Source organism: Oryctolagus cuniculus, chromosome 1 (genome assembly GCF_051225735.1).
Source record: "Oryctolagus cuniculus isolate XC-2025 breed Fujian yellow rabbit chromosome 1, ASM5122573v1, whole genome shotgun sequence".
Taxonomy (NCBI): Eukaryota; Metazoa; Chordata; class Mammalia; order Lagomorpha; family Leporidae; genus Oryctolagus; species Oryctolagus cuniculus.
The window spans coordinates 173,831,990-173,858,820 of NC_142867.1; the positions used below are offsets into that span (position 1 = coordinate 173,831,990).

The 26,831-nt window shown below is 37.9% G+C and overlaps 1 pseudogene; it reads left to right on the top strand.

Moving 5' to 3' along the window:
- The window catches only part of LOC149128765 (protein lin-28 homolog A pseudogene), a 146,074-nt pseudogene extending 120,433 nt beyond the window's left edge, over positions 1 to 25,641 (top strand).
- Positions 25,642 to 26,831: the final 1,190 nt, after the last annotated feature.

The window sequence follows — 26,831 nt, forward strand, 5'->3', positions numbered from 1 at the left end:
AAAAAGTCAAAGAATGTTTACTTTAAATCGTGTATTTTGGTGATCATGCAAAACCTACTTTTTTTCTTTTTTTGACAGGCAGAGTTAGTGAGAGAGAAAGAGAGACAGAAAGGTCTTCCTTTTTCCATTGGTTCATCCCACAAGTGGCCGCTACAGCTGGCGGGTTGCGGCCTGCACGCTGCACCAATCCGAAGCCAGGAGCCAGGTGCCTCCTCCTGGTCCCCCATGCCGGTGCAGGGCCCAAGGACCTGGACCACCTCCACTGCCCTCCCGGGCCACAGCAGAGAGCTGGACTGGAAGAGGGGCAACCGGGGCAACCGGGACAAAATCTGATGCTCCGACCAGGACTAGAACCCAGTGTGCCGGCGCCGCAGGCGGAGGATTAGCCTAGTGAGCCGTGGCACCAGCCGCAAAACCTACTTTATAGGGTCTTAGCCTACTTATCAACCAATGGATTGTGAATCTCACTTTTCACAGCTTGTCAAGGGTTGATGCTTTTTTATTGTGGCAATAGACATAAATCTTTGGTCTTGATTTTTTTCTTTTTGGCTATCCAAGTAGAAAAGTATCTTTGTTGATTGTGCATCTAATGTTATCCTATGAACACCATGGTTTATGCTAAGTTCTATATATTCTGGCAGATCAAATGCAAACAGTTACTAATTTATTATTGCAGTCTATGATGATAATTAAAAACACCTTGTTTCTGATTCGTAACCTTTGCTATCTGCCTTTCAATCGACCAGAATGTTGAATTTCCATTGACCAAAGGATCCATGCACACTTTTTTTTTTTTTTGGATGTTGAACTTCAAGAGCAGCCATCACAGAACTTCTCAGAAAGCCTGATGTCCTCTAAATATTTCCCTTAGAATAGTGAAGGTTTCTAGTGTCTTCTCAGCACACAGTCAGGTAGTAGTTTATCTGGTCCCACATAATAAACATGTAATTGTCTGTGAGTTCTGATTAATTCCTTAATACTCTGCAAGTGCAGTCCAACATATTTATCTACTTACTATAAGCATTTATCATCTCCAAACTTTAGAAAATATCCCAGAAGAATTTTAGGGTTGAATCCAGATTTATTTGGCAGGATATTAAATTCTGAGACACAGATTTAGCTCAAGTTGATAATTCTTCTCCATCTAGGTTTGTATTTTATCTATATCCTCCAGCTCAAGCTCTCAAATTTCAAGTTTACCTATGCTTCACTTATGCTGCTATCCCTTATTAGAACATTGCTGCATCTGGTTTTGTAATTATTTACTTTTCAAGCAATGCAGAAATCTGACATTAGTTATTGACCAGAGGCAATGAGGGAAAATTGGGTGCAGAATATATTGGGGAGAAAATTATCATCTTCTGAAAACATCACAATAGATGAATACTTTTCATGGTCTCCAGTCAAAGAGAGACAACATTCCTCTAGGAAGAGAGAGACCATTACTTCTGCTGGTGTACAGAATATCATTCAGAAGATTCTATTCAAATATCCCAATCGCTATTCTCGGGGTTTATATTCTTCACTTTCAAGATGTGATTTTATTTTCTTTTTTAAAAACATTTATTGTATTTATTTGAAAGACAGAGTTAGAGAGAGAGAGGTAGACAGAGAGAGAGGTCCTCCATCTGCTGGTTCACTCCCCAGTTGGCCGCAACAGCTGGAACTGTGCCAATCTGAAGCCAGGAGCTTCTTCCAGGTCTCCCACGTGGATGCAGGGCCCAAGGACTTGGGCCATCTTCTACTGCTTTCCCAGGCAATAGCAGAGAGATGGATGGGAAGAGAGCAGCTGGGACTAGAAGTGGTGCCCATATGGGATGCTGGTGCTTCAGGCAAGGGCTTTAACCCACTGCGCCACAGCACCGATTTTATTTACTTTTATGCTACATTTATTTATTTAAAAGGCAGAGAGACAGAGAGGAAAAGATAGAAAAAGATTGAGGTATTTCATCATCAGGTTCACTCCTCAAATGCCCAAAAGAGCTGGAGCTGTGGCCAGCTGAACCAGGAGACAGGACCTCCATACTGTACTTTGACGTGACTTGTAGGAACCCAAGTACTTGGGCCATTATCTGACGCCTCCCAGGTGCATTAGCTGGAAGTTGGGGCTGACAGAGATGCTGGGGAAGACAGGATCCTAGGCACTGCCATATGGGATACAGGTTCCTAGGCACTGCCATATGGGATACAGGTGTCTCAAGAGGTGACATAATGGATTGCATCACAGTGCCAAACCCTTTCACTTTTTATTAGAAATCCTATCAAGGCAGTATATCCGGTCTCCTTTACTATTTTACCACCTAATTAAATCACTGTCATGATTATCATCACAGTCTTCAGTGCAGTTACAGGAGATGAGGGTGTCTCTTAATACGGTCCTGGAGAACTTTGTATCTTCACGGCATACACATAATGGGCAATTGGTTAACCTGTACCTGTTGGTACTTTATAAAAGACTTTACAACCATTAGCAAATCTAAACAATTGGCAGTCTGTATTTGCTATATTCCCATTTCCTTCAAATGTTAGAGAGCTACTAAGAAGTCAATTTTTCCTATACGATCATGTCTTCTAATCCACAGCATAGGGATAGATGAGGAATTATTATTCTACAGCATGTCAAGAGCTAATAGTACTCATTATTAACACTAAAATTGGAGTCCTAATGGCCATCTGATCAGTGAGTGATCGCGTTCTAAATTGCGTTCTGAGAGTCACCTTCTAAGACCTCTCCTATAGTGGTCAATACTAGTTTTTAGGCCCTAAAAGCAAAGCCTTAGATAAGTATTTTGATGTGGTTTTTGTGTGGGAGATGACCCTTGGATGGAGAAGTGAGGAAGATGGGTTTGATAACGAGAAGGTTGGGGTAAGACAATAAAATATGTGCTATTAAGCTAATTACTGATATAGACAACTGAAACTTAGCCCCACAGGGTATATTTTAAGTCACTCTATAGAATATATTTCTGAATAATATTTATGGATAAGAAGACTAAAGTACTTAACCCTCCATTCTCTTCTCCACTGTTTGAAGAACAACTCCTTCATATTCTTCTCTGGGCCTGTGCATGGGATAAGAGAATTTCCACGCTTTTTCAGATGTGTACTGTTGGAAAGGATGGATTAACACATCATCAAGTGAGCTGAGGGCATGTTGTTTGTAGTATCACAGATAATCTGATACAAAACTCAAGCAGTTTTACATACAAAGACTTCTAAACATTTAATGTACAAATAGTCCTCATTTTTCGAACCTTAAAAACTTTAAAGACATTTGTTAACATACACCAGAAAACATGATTAAAGATGATCACAGAGAAGTTTTTTAAATTTCCCTCTCTCTCAATTTCTCTCCTTTTCAATTTTTACTGCACATTTCTCATGTTAATGTGATGTTAATACAAGGAGAACAGATTCAATAGTTCACAGATTTTTTTTTTTGCTTTTATTGCCTGTGTTTTTGGCTTATCCAACAAGTTATCACCTAGACTAACATGATAAAATTTTTTTTCTAAGAGTTTTAGAGTTTCAGGTCTTATAGTTAAATGTTTAATTTTCTTCGAGTTTACTTTTGTATATGATATAAAGTATAGTTCCAATTTCATTCTTTTGTGTATGAACATCCAGTTTTCCCACTATTAATTGTTGAAATGCTATCATCTCTTGATATGTAGGTTTGACACTCTGCTGGAGAACAGTTGACCACATACTTCACAACTGTTAAATTATGGCCCAGATTTTTGAACAAAGAAGAAGGAATTTGAAGAAATAGGGAGAATTTTCATGAGGACTGTTAAAAGCAAGGATGAGTGAACCCAAATGTCCATCAACAGATGAATGAATAAAGAAAATGCAAAATACATTAACACTATGCAGACTTGAAAAAAGAAGGAAATCCTGCCACATAGTATAACATGGATGAAACTTGAGTATATAATGTAAACACTGTGGTTTTCCTCAAAAATTGTATTTTAGGAGTAAAACTCATAGAAACAGAAAGTAGCAATGTGGGTGCCAAACATGGGTTTAGCATAAAAAAAATTCAGGGTTTTAGTTTTGCAATGTGAAAATGTCTAGAGATATGTTACACAGCAATGAATATACTTCTACTATCTAACTTTACACTCAAAATGGTGAAGATGGCAAATTTAATGTTACTTGTTTTTGTCTCTCTAATTTTTTTAGGAAGTGGAGAGTGCTCATGGCTGCACTCTTAATGGTTTTGAGGCCCCTTGCAGAAAGTTTATGTCACTAGAAGCTGTATTTTCTATTTCCTGAAATAGCTGAGACTCCAGATTAAACAAACCTGTGAAATGAATTTATGGGAATAACAAAGGCAGTGATACTGAAGGGGATGATCTGAATGATGGGGAAGTATTATCTTCGCAGAGGCCCAGGTGCAATCACAGTGGAACATTATTTCCCTCGAACAGAAAGCATGAGGTCAGAGGAGAAGAACATGAGTAGACTTTGGATACCCCTTAAGGACTTTCTGGAGGGATTCTGAGCAGGGGAGTTAGGACTTAAGTATTTAGGGCTTTGTTGTAATGGTAACGAGCTTGGCTTTGGAAATAGATTGCCTGGGTTTGAGTCCCATTGTGTGAGTGTGACTCCAGGCAAGTTTTGTTACTTCCAAATCCTTGTCCATGAATCATGCATTATCATAGTATGCACATTATAAAATTAGTATTATTTTAAACATATTTAAAAACAAATAATGTAAGTGAATATCTTAGAACAGTACTTGAACCTATACTAATATTATTTCCATTTACAACAGTAATCAGGGAGCCTTGAGTTTATTAGGGCAATAGTAGTATAGTGAGCCCAAGTGTTTAAGTGACCCAGACTAGTTGAGGAGAAAGATATGTATGTAATAAATCCAAGAGAGTTGGATAACAAATGTAAAAAAGATCAAGATAAGTAACATAAGAGCATGCATAAAGGAATGTAGGTTAAATCTTTGTGAAATGTGGTTGCTTTAAAATAAAGATAGAATTTAATTCAGAACCAGAAAGAAGAGAAGGGTTTCCCCAAAGGAGCAGCTGTGCAAAGACATAGTGGCTTAGAGGTCCTGTGTGTTAGACAGTGTTGTGGAATTAGTGGGATTACACCAGAAGTTTAAAATGTAGGGAGCAAAGGGAGGATTTGGTAATGTCAGGAGAAAAGACTGGATGGTACAGGAGCCAGAAAGTGCAGAAACTTTACCTCACTCAACTAGGCTTTAGGAATTATATTAGTGGTTCTTACACTTTGCTATGCTTTACAATCCCTGGTAGAATTTCGAAAATATTCCATTGCAAAAGTTTTCTCTCCTTTATGAGACATTATTTTGGTAGGCTGAAGAAACCTACATTATACATTAACACAGGTGCTCCTATTCCCACTAAGTTCTGTGGACCAGTGGTTCACAAACTTCAGTATGCATCAGAGCCTCCCAAAGGGTGTGCTAAACCCCAATTATTGCACAGCCACTAGATTTCTATTTAGTAGAGCTGAGCGGGGCCTGGGAATTTGCTTTTCCAGTAGATCTCATCTGGCAAGGTGAGGCTGATGGGAGTACCATGTTTTGAGAACTGCTATGTGGGGAATTGGTTTACTGCTTGATTAGAATGCACAACAGGATCACTAGAGAATCCTACCAGACATCTAAACAGAGACCTCTGGGCCTACATTTATTTCCCTTCTCTCCTATCCCCTGTCCTTCCCCCAACTCACCCATACCCCTACTACTGAAATATTTAGAGTTGGAGATGTGCAGTTTGGAAAGCACATTCTTGAATATGTTGTTTAAAATATCAAATGTGATACCATAACAGAAAGAGGTTTGTTACTGTGAAGGGCAGTATGTATAAAAACATTAATTTAGATTCTAATAATACCCCAGTCTACACAATACAATCTCAAACTAGGACCAGTTTCCTTTGTGGTCCAAGTTCCCAAACTATATATTTAGAATGAGAGAGGAAAATATGTTAGAGAGGAACAATAGAAATTCAATATATTTTGGAAGTAGTTATCAAGTATCTATTCTTATGCCCATTTCTGTAAATGTTAGTTTGTATGCTATGTTCTGTGTTAGGTAGTCTGTAGTAGTATTTGATGACTGTGTGCTCTTGTATACCTATTTGCTTGATACTTAGAAGTACTTTAGTTCAAAACATAGCAGACCCTGAGTGTGCTTGGTAAAGTGGGAATTGTTTTCACGGTACTAAAGGATAAAATATTGATAGAAAAGCTGAACTAGCTCACATTCTGTAATCATTATTGAGAGTGTAGTTGAAGAAAAAGGGCCTTTCAAATATTACCTACTGAATCAACGTGATAAGTTGAAGAAGGTAATTGTGGAGTAGAATAAGTGCTTTCTTCGGAAAATCCCTCCCAACCAAATGAGAAGGTATTGTAAATTATTATTAAAGATGTCAGCAGGAGATGGTCATCATGTGAAGTTATCATTCTACTTTCTCAAATTCTAGTTTAAAAAAAACCTGTAGATATGGTTCCTTAAAATTTACTGTGATTACATTATATCGGAAATAAAACATAAAACTGTAAGAAAAAAATTGCCTTTCATCAACTCTTTAAAACTGTACTACAAAGCAACCTCTAAGACATATCTTCCTTCAAATGTTTAGAATTTGGAAAATAAACCTTTCAGAATTCCTTTTATTTGTTGAGAAAGGATTTTCACAACTATGTAGGGAAAGTAAGAATGGCAGAAGGTCAAGTAGGAGATGAAGCATCCAGCTGCTCCAAGAGTTAGAGACAGGTAGGGGAAACGCCAGGTATCTACCATCACTGACAAATTCTTCCTTCTTGATACCAATACAGGCATAGAAATTTAGACATTCTGCTTGGTTTCGATTCTCTTTTTTTTCATTTTATATTTTACTTATTTTTGTTTTCCTTTTTTTAAAACTTTTATTAAATGAATATAAATTTCCAAAGTACAGCTTGTGGATTACAATGGCTTCCCCCCCCAATAACTTCCCTCCCACCCTCACCCTCCCCTCTCCTGCTCCCTCTCCCCTCCATTCACATCAAGATTCATTTTCAGTTCTCTTTGTATACAGAAGATCGATTTAGTATATATTAACTAAAGATTTCAATAGTTTGCACCTACACAGAACATAAAGTGTAAAATAGTGTTTGAGTAATAGTTATAGCATTAATTCACATTGAACAACACATTAAGGACAGAGATCCTACATGAGGAGTAAGTGCACAGTGACTCCTGTTGTTGACTTAACAAATTGACACTCTTGTTTATGGCGTCAGTAATCACCCTAGGCTCTTGTCATGAGTTGCAAGGTTAAGGAAGCCTTTTGAGTTCACTGACTTCGATCTTATTCCAACAGGGTCATAGTCAAAGTGGAAGTTCTCTCCTCTCTTCAGAGAAAGGTACCTCCTTCTTTGATGGCCCATTCTTTCTGCTGGGATCTCACTCACAGAAATCTTTCATTTAGGTCAATTCTTTTTTTTTTTTTTTTTTTTTGCCAGAGTGTCTTGGCTTTCCATGCCTGAAATACTCTCATGGGCTTTTTAGCTGGATCCGAATGCCTTAAGGGCTGATTCTGAGGCCAGAGTGCTGTTTAGGACATTTGCCATTCTATGGGTCTGCTGTGTATCTCACTTCCCATGTTGGATCATTCTCTCCCTTTTTAATTCTATCAGTTAGTATTTGCAGACACTAGTCTTGTTTATGTGATCCCTTTGACTCTTAGTCCAATCATTATCATCAATTGTGAACAGAAATTGATCACTTGGACTAGTGAGATGGCATTGGTACATGCCACCTTGATGGGATTGAATTGGAATCCCCTGGCATGTTTCTAATTTTACCATTTGGGACAAGTCAGCTTGAGCATATCCTGAATTGCACATCTCCTCCCTTTCTTATTCCCACTCTTATATTTTTTTAACTTTTATTTAATGAACATAAATTTCCAAAGTACAGAATGTGGATTACAATGGCTTCCCCCCCAATAACTTCCCTCCCACCCGCAACCCTCCCCTTTCCCACTCCCTCTCCCCTTCCATTTACATCAAGATTCATTTTCAATTCTCTTTATATACAGAAGATCAGTTTAGCATACATTAAGTAAAGATTTCAACAGTTTGCACCCACATAGAAACACAAAGTGAAAAATACTGTTTGAGTACTAGTTATAGCATTAAATCACAATGTGCAGCACATTAAGGACAGAGATCCTACATGAGGAGTAAGAGCACAGTGACTCCTGTTGTTGACTTAACAAATTGACACTCTTGTTTATGGCATCAGTAATCAACCTAGGCATTTATATTTAACAAGGATCACTTTTCAGTTAAGTTTCAACACTTAAGAATAATTGTATATTAATTAAAGAGCTCAACCAATATTATAAAGTAGAACAAAAAATACTAAAAGGGATAAAGTATTAAGTTGTTCATCAACTGTCAGGGCAAGGGCTGATCAAGTCACCATTTCTCATAGTGTCCATTTCATTTCAACAAGTTTCCTTTTTGGTGCTCAGTTATTTGTCACCGATCAGGGAGAACATACGATATTTGTACCTTTGGGACTGGCTTATTTCACTCAGCATGATGTTTTCCAGATTCCTCCATTTTGTTGCAAATGACTGGGTTTCACTGTTTTTTAATGCTGTATAGTATTTTATAGAGTACATATCCCATGATTTCCTTATCCAGTCTACTGTTGATGGGCCTTTGGGTTGGTTCCAGGTCTTAGCTATTGCGAATTGAGCTGCCATAAACATTACCGTGCAGACAGCTTGTTTGTTTGCCAATTTAATTTCCTTTGGGTAAATTCCGAGGAGTGGGATGCCTGGGTCGAATGGTAGGGTTATATTCAGGTTTCTGAGGAATCTCCAGACTGACTTCCATAGTGGCTTAACCAGTTTGCATTCCCACCAACAGTGGGTTAGTGTCCCTTTTTCCCCACATCCTCTCCAGCATCTGTTGTTGGTAGATTTCTGAGTGTGAGCCATTCTAACTGGGGTGAGGTGGAACCTCATTGTGGTTTTGATTTGCATTCCCTGATTGCTAGTGATCTTGAACATTTTTTCATGTGCCTATTGGCCATTTGGATTTCCTCTTTTGAAAAATGTCTGTTAAAGTCCTTGGCCCATCTCTTAAGTGGGTTGTTTGTTTTGATGTTGTGGAGTTTCTTGATTTCTTTGTAGATTCTGGTTATCAACCCTTTATCAGTTGCATAGTTTGCAAATATATTTTCCCATTCTGTCGGTTGTCTCTTCACTTTCCTGACTGTTTCTTTTGCAGTACAGAAACTTCTCAATTTGATGCAATCCCAAATGTTAATTTTGGCTTTGACTGCCTGTGCTTCTGGGGTGTTTTCCAAGAAATCATTGCCGGTACCTACATCTTGCAGTGTTTTTCCAATGCTCTCTAATAATTTGATGATGTCAGGTCATAGATTTAGGTCTTTAATGCATTTTGAGTGGATTTTTGTGTAAGGTGAAACATAGGGGTCTTGCTTCATGATTCTGCACGTGGAAACCCTATTTTCCCAGCACCATTTATTGAATAGACTGTCCTTACTCCAGGGATTGGTTTTGGATCCTTGATCAAATATGAGTTGGCTGTAGATATTTGGATTGATTGCTGGTGTTTCTGTTCTGTTCCATTGGTCTATCCATCTGTTTCTGTACCAGTACTATGCTGTTTTGATTACAACTGCCCTGTAGTATGTCCTGAAATCTGGTATTGTGATGCCTCCAGCTTTGTTGTTGTTGTACAAGATTGCTTTAGCTATTCGAGGTCTCCTGTATCTCCATATGAATTTCAGCATCATTTTTTCCAGATCTGAGAAGAATGTCTTCGGTATCTTGATTGGTATTGCATTGAATCTATAAATTGCTTTTGGGAGAATGGACATTTTGATGATGTTGTTTCTTCCAATCCATGAGCATGGGAGATTTTTCCATTTCTTGGTATCCTCTTCTATTTCTTTCTTTAAGGTTTTGTAATTTTCATCGTAGAGATCTTGAACGTCCTTGGTTAAGTTGATTCCAAGGTATTTGATTGTTTTTGTAGCTATTGTGAATGGGATTGATCTTAGCAGTTCTTCCTCAGCCATGGCATTGCCTGTGTATACAAAGGCTCTTGATTTTTGTGCATTGATTTTATACCCTGCTACTTTGCCAAAATCTTCTATGAGTTCCAATAGTCTCTTAGTAGAGTTCTTTGGGTCCCCTAAATAAAGAATCATATATCTGCAAAGAGGGATAGTTTGAGTTCTTCCTTCCCAATTTGTATCCCTTTAATTTCTTTTTCTTGCCTAATAGCTCTGGCTAGAACTTCCAGAACTATATTGAATAGCAGTGGTGAGAGTGGGCATCCCTGTCTGGTACCAGATCTCAGTGGAAATGCTTCCAACTTTTCCCCATTCAATAGGATGTTGGCTGTGGGTTTTTCATAGATTGCTTTGATTGTATTGAGGAATGTTCCTTCCAAACTCAGTTTGCTTAGAGTTTTCATCATGAACGGGTGTTGTATTTTACCAAATGCTTTCTCGGCATCTATTGAGATAATCATATGGTTTTTTTCTGTAGTCTGTTAATGTGGTGTATCACATTGATTGTCTTGCGCACATTAAACCATCCCTGCATACCAGGGATAATTCCCACTTGGTCTGGGTGGATGATCTTTCTGATGTGTTGTTGCATTCTATTGGCCAGAATTTTATTGAGGATTTTTGCATCTATGTTCATCAGGGATATTGGTCTGTAATTCTCTTTCAATGCTGCATCTTTTTCCGGCTTAGGAATTAAGGTGATGCTGGCTTCATAGAAAGAATTTGGGAGGACTCCCTCTTTTTGATTATTCTGAATAGTTTGAGAAGAATTGGAGTCATTTCTTCTTCAAATATCTGGTAGAATTCAGCAGTGAATCCATCTGGTCCTGGGCTTTTCTTTGTTGGGAGGGCCTTTATTACTGTTTCAATTTCTGTCTCAGTTATGGGTCTGTTTAGGTTTTCGATGTCTTCCTGGTTCAATTTAGGTAGGTTGCATGTGTCCAGGAATCTATCCATTTCTGATAGGTTTCCCTGTTTGTTGGCATACAAGTCCTTGTAGTAATTTCTGATGATTCTTTTTATTTCTGTGGTGTCTATTGTTATGTTTCCTTTTTCATCTCTGATTTTATTGATTTGGGTCTTTTCTCTTCTTTTTTTAGTTAGTTGGGCCAATGGGGTGTCAATTTTGTTTATTTTTTCAAAAAACCAGTTCCTCGTTTGGCTGATTTTTTGTAATGTTTTTTGGATTCAATCCTGTTGATTTCTTCTCTGATTTTAATTATTTCTCTTCTCCTACTAGATTTGGGTCTGGTTTGCTGTAGGTTTTCTAGATCCTTGAGGTGAATTGAAATATCATCTATTTGGTGCCTTTCCAATTTCTTGATGTAGGCACCTATTGATATAAACTTTCCTCTTAACACTGCTTTTGCTGTGTCCCATAAGTTTTGGTATGTTGTGCTGTTTTCCTCATTTACTTCCAGAAAATTTTTGATTTCTCTTTTGATTTCTTCTATGACCTATTGTTCATTCAGGAGCATGTTGTTCAATCTCCATGTGTTTGCGTATGCTCTAGGGATTCCTGAGTTGCTAATTTCCAACTTCATTCCTTTATGGTCTGAGAAGCTGCATGGTATGATTCTAATTCTTTTGAATTCGCTGAGACTTGCTTTATGGCCTAGGATGTGGTCAATCCTAGAGAATGTTCCATGTACTGCTGAGAAGAATGTAAAATCTTTAGCTGTAGGATTGAAAGTTCTGTAGATATCTGTTAGATCCATTTGGGCTATAGTGTCATTTAAATCGACTGTATCCTTGTTGATCTTCTGTCCTGATGATCTATTTCTGAGAGTGGAGTATTGAAGTCCCCCAGTACTATTGTATTGGGGTCTAAGTCTCCCTTTAAGTCTCTTAACAAATCTTTTAGATAAGCCGGTGCCCTGTAATTAGGTGCATATACATTGATAATTGTTATATCTTCCTGTTGAATTGGTCCCTTAATCATTATATAGTGCCCCTCTTTGTCTCTCTTAACAGTTTTTGTGGTGAAGTTTATGTTGTCCGATATTAAGATGGCTACGCCCGCTCTTTTTTCATTTCTGTTGGCATGGTATATCTTTTTCCAGCCTTTCACTTTCAGTCTGTATGCATCTTTGTTGGAAAGATGTGTTTCTTGTAAGCAGCAAATAGATGGGTTTTGTTCCTTAACCCAATCAGCCAATCTGTGTCTTTTAACTGGACAGTTCAGGCCATTAACGTTCAATGTGACTATTGATAAGTGGTAACTTTGCCCTGCCATTTGCCAAAGATAAGTTCTAATATATGCTTTGAATTCCCTGTGATCTTTTGCTGTGAGGTTTCCTTCCTTTACCTTCTTTCATATTGATGACCATGTTTCTGTGTTTCTGTGTGCAACACATCTTTAAGCATCTTTTTCAGGGCTGGACGAGTGGCGACAAATTCTTTCAATTTCTGTTTGCTATGAAAAGTCTTTATTTCACCTTCATTCATAAATGAGAGCTTTGCAGGATATAATATTCTGGGCTGGCAGTTTTTCTCTCTTAGTACCTGGGCTATATCTCACCATTCCCTCCTAGCTTGTAGGGTTTCTGATGAGAAGTCAGCTGTGAGTCTGATTGGAGATCCTCTGAGAGTAATCTGACGTTTCTTTCTTGCACATTTTAGGATCTTTTCTTTATGTTTCACTGTGGAGAGTTTAATTACAACGTGTCGTGGTGAGGATCTCTTTTGGTCGTGTTTATTAGGGGTTCTATAAGCTTCCTGTACTAGGATTTCTCTGTCCTTTTCCAAACCTGGGAAATTTTCTGCTAATATCTCACTAAAAAGGCCTTCTAATTCTTTCTCCCTCTCCATGCCTTCAGGAACTCCTAGAACCCTAATGTTGTTTTTTTAAATAGTCTCCTGAAGATTCCCGACAATATGTTTTAGATTTCTAATTTCCTCTTCTTTTCTTTGGTCTGACTGTATCCTTTCCTGTTCTCTGTCTTCTAAGTCCGATATTCTCTCTTCTGCTTCACCCATTCTGTTTTTAAGGCTCTCTAATGTGTTTTTCATTTGATCTATTGAATTCTTCACTTCATTATGATTTCTCATCACTATCACAGTTTCCTGTTGTACTAGTTGTTTCGTTTCATTTTGATTCCTCCTTAATATTTCATTTTCATGAGAGAGATTTTCTATCCTGTCCATTAAGGATTTCTGTAGTTCAAGAATTTGTTTTTAAGAACTTCTTAATGTTCTTATCAATTTTTTGAGATCTGCTTCTTGCATTTGTTCTATCTCATCATCTTCATAATCTTGAATTGGGGAGTCTTTTTCATTTGGGGGCGTCATAGTGATTTCCTTGTTTTTATTACCTCGGTTTTTGCATTTGTTATTTGGCATATTGGAGATATTTGGTTTCTTCACTGTGGTGCTTTTTCTTGTTATACTATGACTCTAGATTAAGTGGACTGTCTGCTTTTGATGGAGCCTTAGAGGCTTGAGATGGGTGTGGCCTGAGAGCTCTGTTTGGTGTGCCAAAGGTGACACTCCCAGGTTAGGCATGGTAGATCTCTCTCTCTCTCTCTCTTTCTTTTTTTGATTCAAAAGGGAAGTAATTCCGCACAGCTGAATGAAGTTGGAGGTAGTTAGCAGGCAAATGATATACCCACAGGAGCCAGAGATCGGAAGCTCTTTCCCAAGGACCACACAGGGAATCTGTTCTGCCCTCAGAGTGGGCTCAAATTCTCCTTCAGTCTCCCACTGGGTTGCCAAATTTATGGAATTGCAGCATCTCTGGAGAGTACTCACGTGAATTCCGTGAGTTCTCTCTCCCACCATCTCTTTTTTCACAGTCTCAGTTCAGTAGCACCACAAATTTACTAGGTCCTAATCTCCTGTTAATTCACCCCGCCCAGAGTCAGGTTTTTCTGCTAGGCTCAGGGCTGGTGCAGACCTGAGGTCTCTCTGCTTATGATGTATGTCCAAGATGGCGCCTGCTCTTTGTCTTGCTCGCCTTTGAGAGGTGAGCGGAGAGAGAGAAACCCGTGTCCGTATCAGTCACTTTTTTTTTTTTTTCTCTCTCTCTCTCTTCTATTTAGCCTGGTGAACTTTTCCCCCCGGGGTCGTTCCCTCTAGTCTCCTCTTTCCACTTGCCTGCCGGTGTCTCAGGCTATTGAGGTTCAGCTCACCTCGCGTTCCAGCGCTGGTGTGTTGAGTCTGCCGCTGGTGTCCCGAACTGTGGGCTCCCACGCTCTCCACGCAGGTCCACTGTGAATCACTCGTTCCGGAAGAGTTCTGCTGTTTCTTCCCCTACTCTTCCTTGAACCTGAAGTATCTCTACTTTTATTAAACTATCTCTCCCCGGACTATCAGTGTGCTCCCTTCCTATTCTGCCATCTTCCCATGTTGAGACCAGGATAAGTACCTGGCTCCTGCCATCAGATCAGCTTGGTGCGCCGGCCGCGGCAGCCATTGGGGGGTGAACCAATGGCAAAGGAAGACGTTTCTCTCTGTCTCTCTCTCTCACTGTCCACTCTGCCTGTCAAAAAAATAAATAAAAATAAATTAAAAAATAAAAAAGAACTAGTGACAGACACTCCCCCAGAGTCTCCCACCCAGAAACCTGGGGTTCTGCTCCATCTGGCCCACCTTGGAGCCTCCAAGGGGAACACAGAGCCCAGGGAACTGGGCTCAGGCTCGGCTTTCCTGGCATAACCAGAACCAATTCCTTGTTGATCTTCTGTCCAGTTGATCTGTCTATTTCTGAGAGTGGAGTATAGAAGTCCCCAAGTACTATTGTATTGGAACTAAGTCTCCCTTTAAATCCCTTAACTATCAAGAATATCTATACTATGAGTTTTTAAGATCTGCTAAGCCTGCTCAAGTTAGTGTATTCTAACTCTGTATAACCAACTGACTCCCATGGTTATATTACATTGGAATGGATACAAAAACACCACACAGGAGATTTTATGATATTTTAGCTATTAAAAGCAAGCTATTTTCTACCAAAGAAAGTGAATGGATTAGTTTTTTTCTTTTTTCCTGCTCAGAGATGGAAACTCATGGACATAAATTTTTATTTGAGAAATATCTCACAATAATTTTAATTGGTTTTTTTTTTTTACAGAAATGATTTTAGTTTATTTAACAATACCAAAAATTAGGAATACCATACTGGTAGTTTATACTACCTAATAAACAAAAAGCACATTCCATAGAGTTAAAAAAGAGCAAATAAATATATACCTGAAAATAAACTGTATCTTTTCACTCTGAAAATTATTTTAAAGGAAACTTTTGAAAGGATAATGTACTTCACGCTGAAATTATAACACACAAAAGTATTTAAGTTCATTCTATATTAATTTTCTAACTTTGTTTTTCTCTTTTTATGTTTGTGTAAGTCCTACACCATTATTTTTTTTTAATTTTTTTTTAAATTTATTTATTTATTTTATTTTTTTGACAGGCAGAGTGGACAGTGAGAGAGAGAGACAGAGAAAGGTCTTCCTTTGCCGTTGGTTCACCCTCCAATGGCTGCCGTGGCCGGCTCACCATGCTGATCCGATGGCAGGAGCCAGGTGCTTCTCCTGGTCTCCCATGGGGTGCAGGGCCCAAGCACTTGGGCCATCCTCCACTGCACTCCCTGGCCACAGCAGAGAGCTGGCCTGGAAGAGGGGCAACCGGGACAGAATCTGGCGCCCCGACTGGGACTAGAACCCGGGGTACACCATTATTTTAATACACTTGGATATGACTTGCTATGCAGATGGCATGTATACAATGCAGACATCATGCAGTGTAGACTATTAGATTACTTCAAAAATGTATGGAAAGTGAAATTTAAATATTGGTTTACTTTGCTACAAAGAAAATTGAAATCCACACAAAGGTTTTTTCCAACTGTGCATACTTCATATGATATGGATTTCAATTTTTTGAACTAAAAAATTCTCTTTTAATTTCAATTTTGCCATTGATTTTCATAGTACCCTCATATGTGAGACTGAATATAATGTGATCACTTTTGACTTCAGAAAAATGCTAGTATTAGTATTTTTGCAAGCTAGAAAGCTGGCTTTAGATTACCGTGAATATAGCAGCATATGCATTATTATCACTACCAATACTTCCATCAGATTTTTATATATTACATTAGCTGTTAAAGGGATCTAGCAAGATTATTGAACACAGTGACCTAGTAGAAAAATGATACCGGAAAACAAACTAGCATTTCAGTCACCGTCAGGCCTCTGGACATATAGCAGCTCGACTCTAAATCAAGCTAACTCTAACTGCTTTCAGTGAGTGGGCTCCTTATTTATGTCCAGATTTCTTCCATTGTTCAGACTCTGTCCTTATGTTCAGTGTGCATTAATTATCATTGATTAAAGCTAGGATAGGAACAAGGCTATAAAGTGGGATAGGTCAATGACTTGGACTTTAATCCAAGATTTACATATCAAATCCAATTTCTTGCCCTACTTCATAATTTTTAATATATTGTGCCTCCTGGTTATATTACATTGGCACCTCAAATTCAGTGCATCTAAAGTTATCAAAATCTTACTATCCCTGTGCTCCCCCTTGCTTTCAAAATAAGTGACTGCTAATTCCTACATTTTGTCCATATCAGAAATGATCTCTCACTTGGAATCTTATGTCCAAAGGATAGGCAATTAAGGCAAATATTTATGGAATGTTCTACCCTGTAAATATGTTTTGAATTTATCTATTCTTTCTCTTTTTTTTAGTACATTTAGTTCTAGTTCCTCTCATCTCTAACAATCATTTCCTTACTGTATGCTGGCTCTTATCTCTGGCCACTACAGTCAGCAGAGATATTATTTTAACATGTCTATTTTCTTCATAAAATCTGACAAACCTCACTCCCTAGTTTAAAAACTCACTAGAATAGCAACATTTTCTGGACTAGTCTCCATTGGCTTTTCTACCATAAAATCCTACAACTCTCCTGTGATTCAGTAATATCTATCTGTTTCAGATTTTCAGGTGCACTAATCTCTCTCATACCTAGTTATTTTAAAATATGTTATTAGGTCTCCCAGGAAATATGTTAATTCAAATCAAGCTCCAGTTCACAAATCAGTTTTGGGCATCTTTCCTGAACCGTCCATGAAACCACACTGCTCACCAGACCCTGGCACTCGCAATCAGGCATGAAGTGCTCTCCTTTTAGCGTTTATTCCTTTAGAAAAGGTTTGTAAAATTTGTATTTCTATAAGTATGTCATCCTCACAATCCTACATTCATTGAATGATGAGATCTTGCACTATTAACATTTAATCCCAGATTCTGGCACATTATGGGTTTACGCTTTCTTTCTCCAGCCTTCTCCTTGTCTAATCAATTTCTGAGTATATTTCTAAATACTGACCTCATTATGTTATCTATCACTTAAAAACCTTAATTAAGCCTTCATAAGAGGTGCATTCTAAATTCCTTATCATGTTGTAAGAGGTCCTTCAATGTTTGACCCTAACATCAACTCGTCTTACTCTTAGCACATCTGACATAGTCCCCTAAATACACTAACAGCTATCTAAAGCATATCCCTATTCATGCCATGTCTTCATCTTATTCATCTTTGTATGTCAGTGTCTAGAAAGTTGCTGAGTAAATAGGGAAACTAAGTAAGTATTTGTTAAAAATAGAAATAAATGAAAGATTGAACATATTAACTTGCGTTGGGCTACAATATTGTACATGGGAGCAATGAATTGCTATAACAATATATTTCTGCTTTCAAACTGACAACTCACCACTTCCAAGGAATTGAAATTTTGATAACACAGGAAATTCTACCACAGAATCCTAAAGTAATGAGGGCAAAGGGGATAAATCATGGACTGAAAAATGTTTCCTTTGAGGCATCAGTGAGTTTTCCAGGTGATTCAGAACCACTTGGTATAGTTTAGGAGTTAAATCATCTTTTGGTCTCAAAAACTTTTCTTGCCAGTGTTTTAGTGAGAAGAAATGAATTCATGTCTTTTTTATTGAGACATCAGAGAAGCAAAATTTAGTATTTTCAGTACAAAATATAATATTACTTTGATGTATAATAACATTTATTATAATTGCATTATGGTTTTATTATCTAATATTACATAACTATAATAATACATTTTATATATAGATTTCCATTATTTTGAAAACTGCTTTGCTCTATTCATCACACTCTCACTCTGTTGACAGATCTCTGCTTTTTAAAGCAATGAGCACATTACATTTCCTGGTGATATGGAGGGATCAGGTTTGGCATTTTTCCTCAGACAATCTAAGCATAGTAAATTTCAGATTTTTCTTTATTTTACAGTTATTATTTCTGTGTCTTGGTGATGCTTAAAAAAACAATATCTAACTTTAATGAGCATATTTGTCAGAGATATGGTGTCAAACAGAAGGAGTATCTCTTCAAATGTTTTATATATTATAGGAATATTTGTTCACATTAATAATTGAGGAGTATTAAAATTTTCATTCTACATTTATTGATTTAAGAGGGTCATCTAAACTTTGAAAAACAAACATGTCAAACTAGAATAGACACTAAATTGATATACACCCTTATATTTTCCATATCATTATCACAGATGATACAATAAACAGAATACTAAAAATCCTGAAGAATTAACCTAGAACATATTTATATGAAATAAGAACACTTCAGATGCCCTTTAATTTAACCTACTACTTAGTGGTTCAAAATGTGTTGTTTTCCATATATTGGTGAATTTTATCATTTTCATGCTGTTAGTGATTGCAATTTTATTCCATTCTAGTTGAAGAACATGCTTATTATAACTTCAACCTTCTTTAAGTTGATTAAAACTTGTTTTGTAAGCTAACACACAATCTATCCTGGAGAAGTTCCATGTGCACTTGAGAAATATATGTATTCTTCTGTTTTATGAAAAGTGCTGTTGGGTCTGTTCGATCAATGGTGTTGTTCAAGTCCACCATGTCTGTTGAGTTTCTATCTGGATGTTTCATACATTATGGAAAAGAGGATATTGATGTATTATCTTAATATATTGTTTGCCATGCCTCACTTCAGATCTGTCAATATTTGTGTACATGGGTGTTCAGATATTGGGTGCATACATATTTATAATTTGCATATCTTCTCATTGAATTGATGATATGTCATTACCATGTCCATGGTAATCCAGGTTTTCTCTTATTTTATCTTCCAATAGTTTTAGAGTTATTCACTTTACATCCATGATTCATTTTTGGTTAATCCTTCTGTTGCATGTAAGGTCGGTGTCTACATTCATTTTTTTCTTTTTTGTATGTGGATTTCCAATTGTTCTGACATAATTTCTTGCAAATCCTATATTTGCTTCATTTGTTGCTTCGCTCCTTTTTCAAAGTTTAGTTGACTATACTTTTACCAGTCTATTTCTTGGCTTTCTATTTTGTTGATTAATTTTTCATCTATTCTGTAACCAATACTACATTATCTTTAGTGACTGTAGCTTTATAATCAATTTTGAAGTTGGTATTGTATGTCTTCTGACTTTGTTCTTATCTTACAGTATTGTATTGAGTACTCAGGATATTTTACTTCTACATAGAAATATTAAAGTAAGTTTGTTGAAATTCTAACAAATAACTTGCTGGTATTTTTCTTGTGATTGCATTGATTCTACAGATTATTTTGGAAAGAATTGATATCTTGACAATATTGGGCATCTTCATTTATTTAGTCCTTTTATTTAACTCATGATAGTTTTATAATTTTTCTCACATATATTTAGTCAGGATACACAAATATTTCAGGGAGACAACTCATAGAGAATATAGAAGACCATATAAGAAAAGATTTAGTAGGGCAGTGACTCAGTTGATTATGGAGTCTGGGAAGTCCCATGATAGGCTATTTGCAACCTGGAGAAGCAGAGAAGCCAGTACAATGGCTCAGTCCAACTTCAAAGGTCTTAGAAGCAAGAAAGCTGATGGTGTAACTCTCAGTTTGATAGATGGACTCAGTGTCTACTGTAGCACTGAGAAGAAATAAAGCTTCACCAACTATCTTAGCAACATTTCATTCACTGAAGTTGACAACCAAAATTAGCCATCACATAGATCTTGTATGTAATTTGTTAGATTTATACCTAAGTATTTCACTTTGGGGGTATTAATATAATCAGTGTTGTTTTTCATAGCAGATTCTATTTGTTCATTGCATATATATAGGAAAGTAATTGCCATTTATAAAGTAACCATGCATAGTAAAATCTTGCAATAACTGTTCATTAGCCGCATAGGGATTTTTCAGTTGATTTTTTGACTTTCTACACATAAGATCAAATCATCTGTAAATGAAAGCAGTTTTATTTCTTCCTTCTTAATTTATATTGTTTCCTTTTTCTTGACATCTTTCCTTTCACTATGATGTGAAAAGAAAGTAGTTGGAAGTGACATCATTGCATTTTCTTATCTTATTTGGGAAAATTTGAGAGGCTGAGGACTGAACATACTGATTACATTTTCTGTTTTCATCAGTTCTTGCATGGAGAAAGGTTGCTTCCTTCCTGTTGTCCCACCACATTCATTCCTAACATGAACAACATGACCTGATACCTGAGCATCTTGTGATATAGTAAGAATTGATATCAGCATCAGAGTGGATGGAATACATTCTAGGTATAGTATTTAGTATAAGTAGTTAAGAAAACTGAGTAGCCAACACTAAAAGGATATCAACACTTAAGCAGTAACAAGATGAAAAGCAATCACCAGAAAACATCTCAGAAAAGCAGTTGGAAAAACCAGCATCATGACATATGAATTACCCTAGGAGATAGTTTCAAGAAATAAACCAAATTAAACCATGGCAGGTCATTCTGAAAGAAAAAGAGCAATAAAAATGAATTAAAAATGAGGAATTGGGTAATGAAGAGATCCTTAGGAACCACTCAACCAGTGACTCTGGGCGGCAAAGAAGCACAACAGATTCTGTACCAGAATGCTTCAATTGACTAGCTCTACCATCCACCAGGTGTGACTTTGGGCAAGTTTTTGGAATTCCATCATTTTCATTCTCTTTATCTTGAAAATGGTAACATGGGAGTAATTTTGTCACACGCTTGTGCTTTTAAATGAGTTAGTATATACAAAGTAGTTATAGCAATGTGTGGCACATAACTAAATAAATAGTGGTGGGCTTGCCTGTATACCATTTAGATTTTCCTTAAAGGACTTATCATAGTGTCTAGGAGAGCTGTCAAGAGACACCTTTCAACTGTAAACACCTTCAGGGTTCCCTTAATCTGTTGAGATTCACCACATCCAAAGGTGTGCTCTACCAGGGCAAGCTTATATCTAATGACTGACCAAGAGGAAATATAAAGGCCCAGCTACATCAGTGCAGCACGGAAAGTCTTTGATGGGCCTTGTTAGCGCTGAAGGTTCCCATGGGGACGGCTGAAGCTATTGATCAAATTCTGCTTCTTTCTCATGTTTTTGACAGTGGTGATTCCAAGGTCCTTCCCTCTTTAATTAACATTTTGAATTTTAAACTTTACCCTAAAATTTGCTTAAACATGAACACAAATTATGATAGAAATTGAGATTGCTTGTACAGTTTAGTTGGATGGATGGTCAGAGTGCAATTGCTGTAATTGCATTCAATTTTTTTCAAATGCTTTATAATTCATGATTGTATTATTAAAATGATATTAGTATCAACTCTGAAATTTTTTAAGGAATTTATTTTACTATTTATAATTATTGTAGCTTCCAGAAAATTTGCAAAATTAATAGAAATTACTTACCATAACAAGCTAACTTCTTGAGAGCTAATATTTATAAACAGAAATAGGGCAATGTTGTAGCACAGTAGGTAAAACTTCTACCTGTAACACCGGCATCCCATATGCACTACTCCACTTCTGATCCAGCTCCCTGTTAACGATCCGGTGCTTGGGCTCCTGGCACCCACATAGAAGACCTAAGTGAATTTCCTGGCTCCTGTCTTTGGCCTGGCTCAGCCTTAGCAGTTGTAGTAATTTGAGAAGTGAGCCAGTAGGTGGAAGATCTTTCCCTCTATGCCTCTCCCTCACTCTCTGTGAATCTGAATTTCAAATAAATAAATAAATATTAATATACAGATATAGAAATATCCCTTAAAATATAACTGTTGACTTAAAATTAGTTATTAAATAAAAACTTACAAATAAGCTAATTGATCACCTTCATTAAGAAATACCCAACATATTTTATATTCTAGCATGGTAAAATTTTTTTTTTTGGTTTACGAAAATAATGGATCAAAATGTTGGGTTTAAATTGATGTTATGATCACTAAAATGAATACATCATGTTCTTAAATACATGAAATTCAAAGAACCCATAGAATAGAAACATATCAATGAATTTAAGGCTTATTAAAAAAAAGGACTGGGGGTTTTATCCAAACTTCCAACATAATTAGAAAATTACAAAAATCTATAGAGGCTAAACTTTTATTTTTGCTCCTGAATGACAAAATCTGACATATAAAATATCTCTTCCCCCAAGCCCTTTTCAAGGACCTTATTTTCTTTTTAATTTTTTAACTTCTAACTGCATTTTGTAAATGCTTGAGTCTAAATGCCTGTGAGAACTTCATAGGGGTAAGTTATGTGTGAAGAGAAAAGAGCACCAGAAGGTGAATGGGGGGATTTAGTAGCTATCTTCTCACCAGAAGGAGAACTGAGGACAAAACTGTAAACCGGTTACAGAGCACGAGTGATTTAAATTAACCATAAGGAAGATTTCCCTGATGGGCAATGGTTGTTAAACAGAAACGAGTTTTAAAAAAGAAGGCTGTATAACAAAGCAGAATGGGCTATCTTTAAACATGATCCACAATATATTACAAAATGCAGGTTGAACAATAGTTCTGTGTAAAGAAAAATATGTGTGTGTATGTGATTGTTCGTGTATATGCTTGCATGTTGAGGAATGCATAATAAACACCTTTTAATCTTATTAAATCCAAATTGTGACCTGGGATATTTAAGCTATGTTCCTTGAAAAAAATCTTCAGCAATAAAATAAACATTAAGGTCACGTACTTAATATTGCTCAATCTCAAAAATATTATTGTTACATCTTATCTAAAATATTACTTCAAGTATATACAGTGTGTTTTACTTTGAATGGATGGAGCTTATTTTCAATAGCTGTTATGTAATTGAAAGCAATGTATTTTTAAAGATTTATTTATTTATTCAAAGAGTTACAGAGAGGCCGGCGCCGCGGCTCAATAGGCTAATCCTCCACCTAGTGGCGCCGGCACACCGGGTTCTAGTCCCGGTCGGGGCGCCGAATTCTGTCCCGGTTGCCCCTCTTCCAGGCCAGCTCTCTGCTGTGGCCCGGGAAGGCAGTGGAGGATGGCCCAAGTGCTTGGGCCCTGCACCCCATGGGAGACCAGGAGAAGCACCTGGCTTCTGGCTTCGGATTAGTGCGGTGCGCTGGCCACAGCACGCCAGCCGTGGTGGCCATTGGAAGGTGAACCAACAGCAAAAGGAAGACCTTTCTTTCTGTCTCTCTCTCTCACTATCCACTCTGCCTGTAAAACAAAAACAAAAACAAACAAACAAACAAACAAAAAAAAGAGTTACAGAGAGAGAGAGGTCTTCCATCTGATGATTCACTCACCAATTGGCATCAATGGCCAGAGCTGTGGCGATCCAAAGCCAGGAGACAGGAGCTTCTTCCAGGTCTCCCAGATGGGTGCAGGAGTCCAAGGACTTGGGCCATCTTCTACTGCTTTCCCAGGCTATAGCAGAGAGCTGGATCGGAAGTGGAGCAGCCGGGACTTGAACTGGTGCCAATATGGGATGTGGGCACTTCAGGCCAGGATGTTAACCTGCTGCACCACATGGTCAGCCCCAGCAATGTCTTTCTAAATAATGTTTATTAACTTAAAAATATTACTAGCCAGAGATTTATTCCACTCTCCCTGTTTATAACAATTATAGCTGTAGATTTGATTCTCTTTTGCTAAAGTCAGACATGAGCTAGAAAGTGAGCCAAATGTTAACATACAAAACATCAAGTTACCTGGATCAAGGTTTCCGTTAGTCGAGCTCTTCAGGTTCCACTGAGATATGATTGGAAATGGTATCTCGACAAAGTTCATGGCATATCTGTAGTGCTGGATGGAGAACAATTTGAGAAGGGGATACTGTACCATACTGTTCTCAGAATCACTATCTATGGCCTACTGTCCTCAAATCATATATCTCTGTACAAGTGTTTGTTTTATGAAATGTTCATATGGGTGGACCCAAGCAAACACAGATAAACTCTTGCCATGTACTTTATCACATCATTATTGATTTACTAAGATGTAATTATGAATAAGCATTTTAAAATTCATTATAATATAGAATTCTAGGGGAAAATTGGATTTAAAAAGAAGATATAGATTGTTTAATACCAATGCCATAGAATTGATCTGGGAAAATGGAGTTCATTCTTTCTTAATTCTCCTAGGAGGAATCAGGAGCTAACATTATAGGAAAACAGGGTACACACAGAAGCCTTTATCCTTACTCACAAACTTCTAACTCAGCTAAAATATATTACAAATAAAGAAATATTAGGAATAGATGTTATTTACTGACATTATAAAATACATTAAACAAAAAGTTTTTGGTTAAAAATACATGAATGAAAACCTTAAATTTCTTCAGAGCTAGAAAGGGTTACTAAAACAAAGAGAAGTAAAACTCACATCTCTTTATTTTTAAAAGCATAGGAACTTGATTATTGATTATCAAAAGATTGTAAAACTGTAACTAATAAATTATTTATACATAAAGGTGGATATAGGAAACAGTTTTAATCATGAATTGATTTAATAAGATTCACTTGATGAGATCAATATCACTCATTTCTTGTTTTGCCATCATCCCCATATCACAAGTCCAACAAATTCACCGAAACTATACCAGCAGATTTCCAGGCTAGCTATGATTTGGTTTACATAGTTTGCAGTTTGCAGGTGGCTGCACCAAGGTGGTGAAGAAAGCTCCCTAAGAAGCATAGGGCACGCGTCCCTGGGGGGCAGAGGAGTCTGTAAGTGGTTCAGCGTGTGCATGTGGCTGGGCTTCCTGTCCATGACCGTCTGTGCAGGGATCGTACTCAAACCCCCAATGGATGTCTTTGTGCACCAGAGTACGCTGCACACAGAAGGCTTCTGGAACCTGAAGGAGGGTGAAGCAGTGGAGTTCACCTTCAAGAAATCTGCCAAGGGCCTGGAATTCATCAGCGTCAGTGTCACTAGGCCTGGTGCAGTGTTCTGTATCAGGAGTGAGAGACGGCCAAAGGGGAAGAACATGCAGAAGCACAGCCCTAAAGGAGACAGGTGCTACAGGTGGAGGTCTAGACCATCATGCCGAGGAGTGCAGGCTGCCACTCCAGTCCAAGAAGTGCCACTTCTGCCAGAGCATTAGCCATACGCTGGTCTTATTCCCCGCAAGACCCAACAGGGCCCCATTCCCCAGGGAAAACCAGCCTGCTTCTGGAAAGATGAACAAGAGATCCACAGCCCTGACCTGCTCCCTGAAGCCCAGAATTGAGCCCCAGTGGGTGAGAGCTGTTCTTTTGCTATCACAAAGTTTCAAGCAGCAGGCATCAACCACAGAGTGGAGAAAATGGGGACAGGGTGGGTTGCAGTAGCTGGAAATGCCAAGTATCCCAGGCTGGGGTTCAGAGCATCACCCCTTTTTCCCTCTTGCTGGGAGGAAGGAGTGAGACAAAGGATTTCCAACCATGCTGCATCCAAATGCCAATAAGGCATCTGGGGGGGATATCACCCTGTAGCCTGCATGCTTTATCTGAGGCCCCACGTGCAAAATCTCCAGCTTTAGAAAGTAGCCTGGATGGGGAAGTTTTCATTTCAAGGAAGGATATGGAATGATATTTCCCTAGCCAGTGTGAGAAGGTTGGCTGTGGGACCAGATTCTTGGATCCAACCCAGAAACCACATCTTTCTGTGGGAGGGACTCTCTCAGGAGTAAGGTAGGGTTTTCCACATCTTGTTTCCCCATTACTCGATCCTGGGACAGAGTGCTGGGTACTGTCACAAGCAATGGGTTGCCGTGATGAGAAAAAATGATGGTTAGGGGAGCAGTCACAGACCCACTGCTCCTAAGCTCACTGGACCCTGTTCTGGGCCAATGTGACTTATTTACTTGCTCCCTTGGATAACTACACCTTTGGTTCCACTTTCTCCAGGATGCCAACTGCACTAACTGTGTGCAAATGAGATATCTTGTGCATTTTGAATTGTTTTTCTAAATATATAAATATTCTTGTTTTGCATTTTGGTTTATTTTAATATAAGGCCCTCATTCCTGCACTGCGTTCCCAGGTACATGAGTAATCTCCGGGATAAGTCTGCAGCAGCTCCAGGTCTGCACAGCAGGAATACTTTTTGTTGTTTTCATCACCATGGAGAGCAGCTATTTGGAGCGCACAGCCTATTGTACTACCTCATTTTGCCAATTAGAGCTGGCTTTTTACCATAGTGTCCTCTTGAAAATATTTCATAGGAGACAAAGTGTTAATTGGGTTGCCCCATGACTTGATCTCCTCCTCCTCAAAGATTGAAAATTAAACAGGAAGGTGGTGCAGAGAAGTTAAGAGAGCTGAGCCTGATGAGGAATCCATGATTAGGCTTGCCTGATCTAGGGCATGGGTCTTTTGCTTCACATAACAGATCCATCCTCAGCAGATTAAGCTAGACCCACTACCACTAGGCACAACA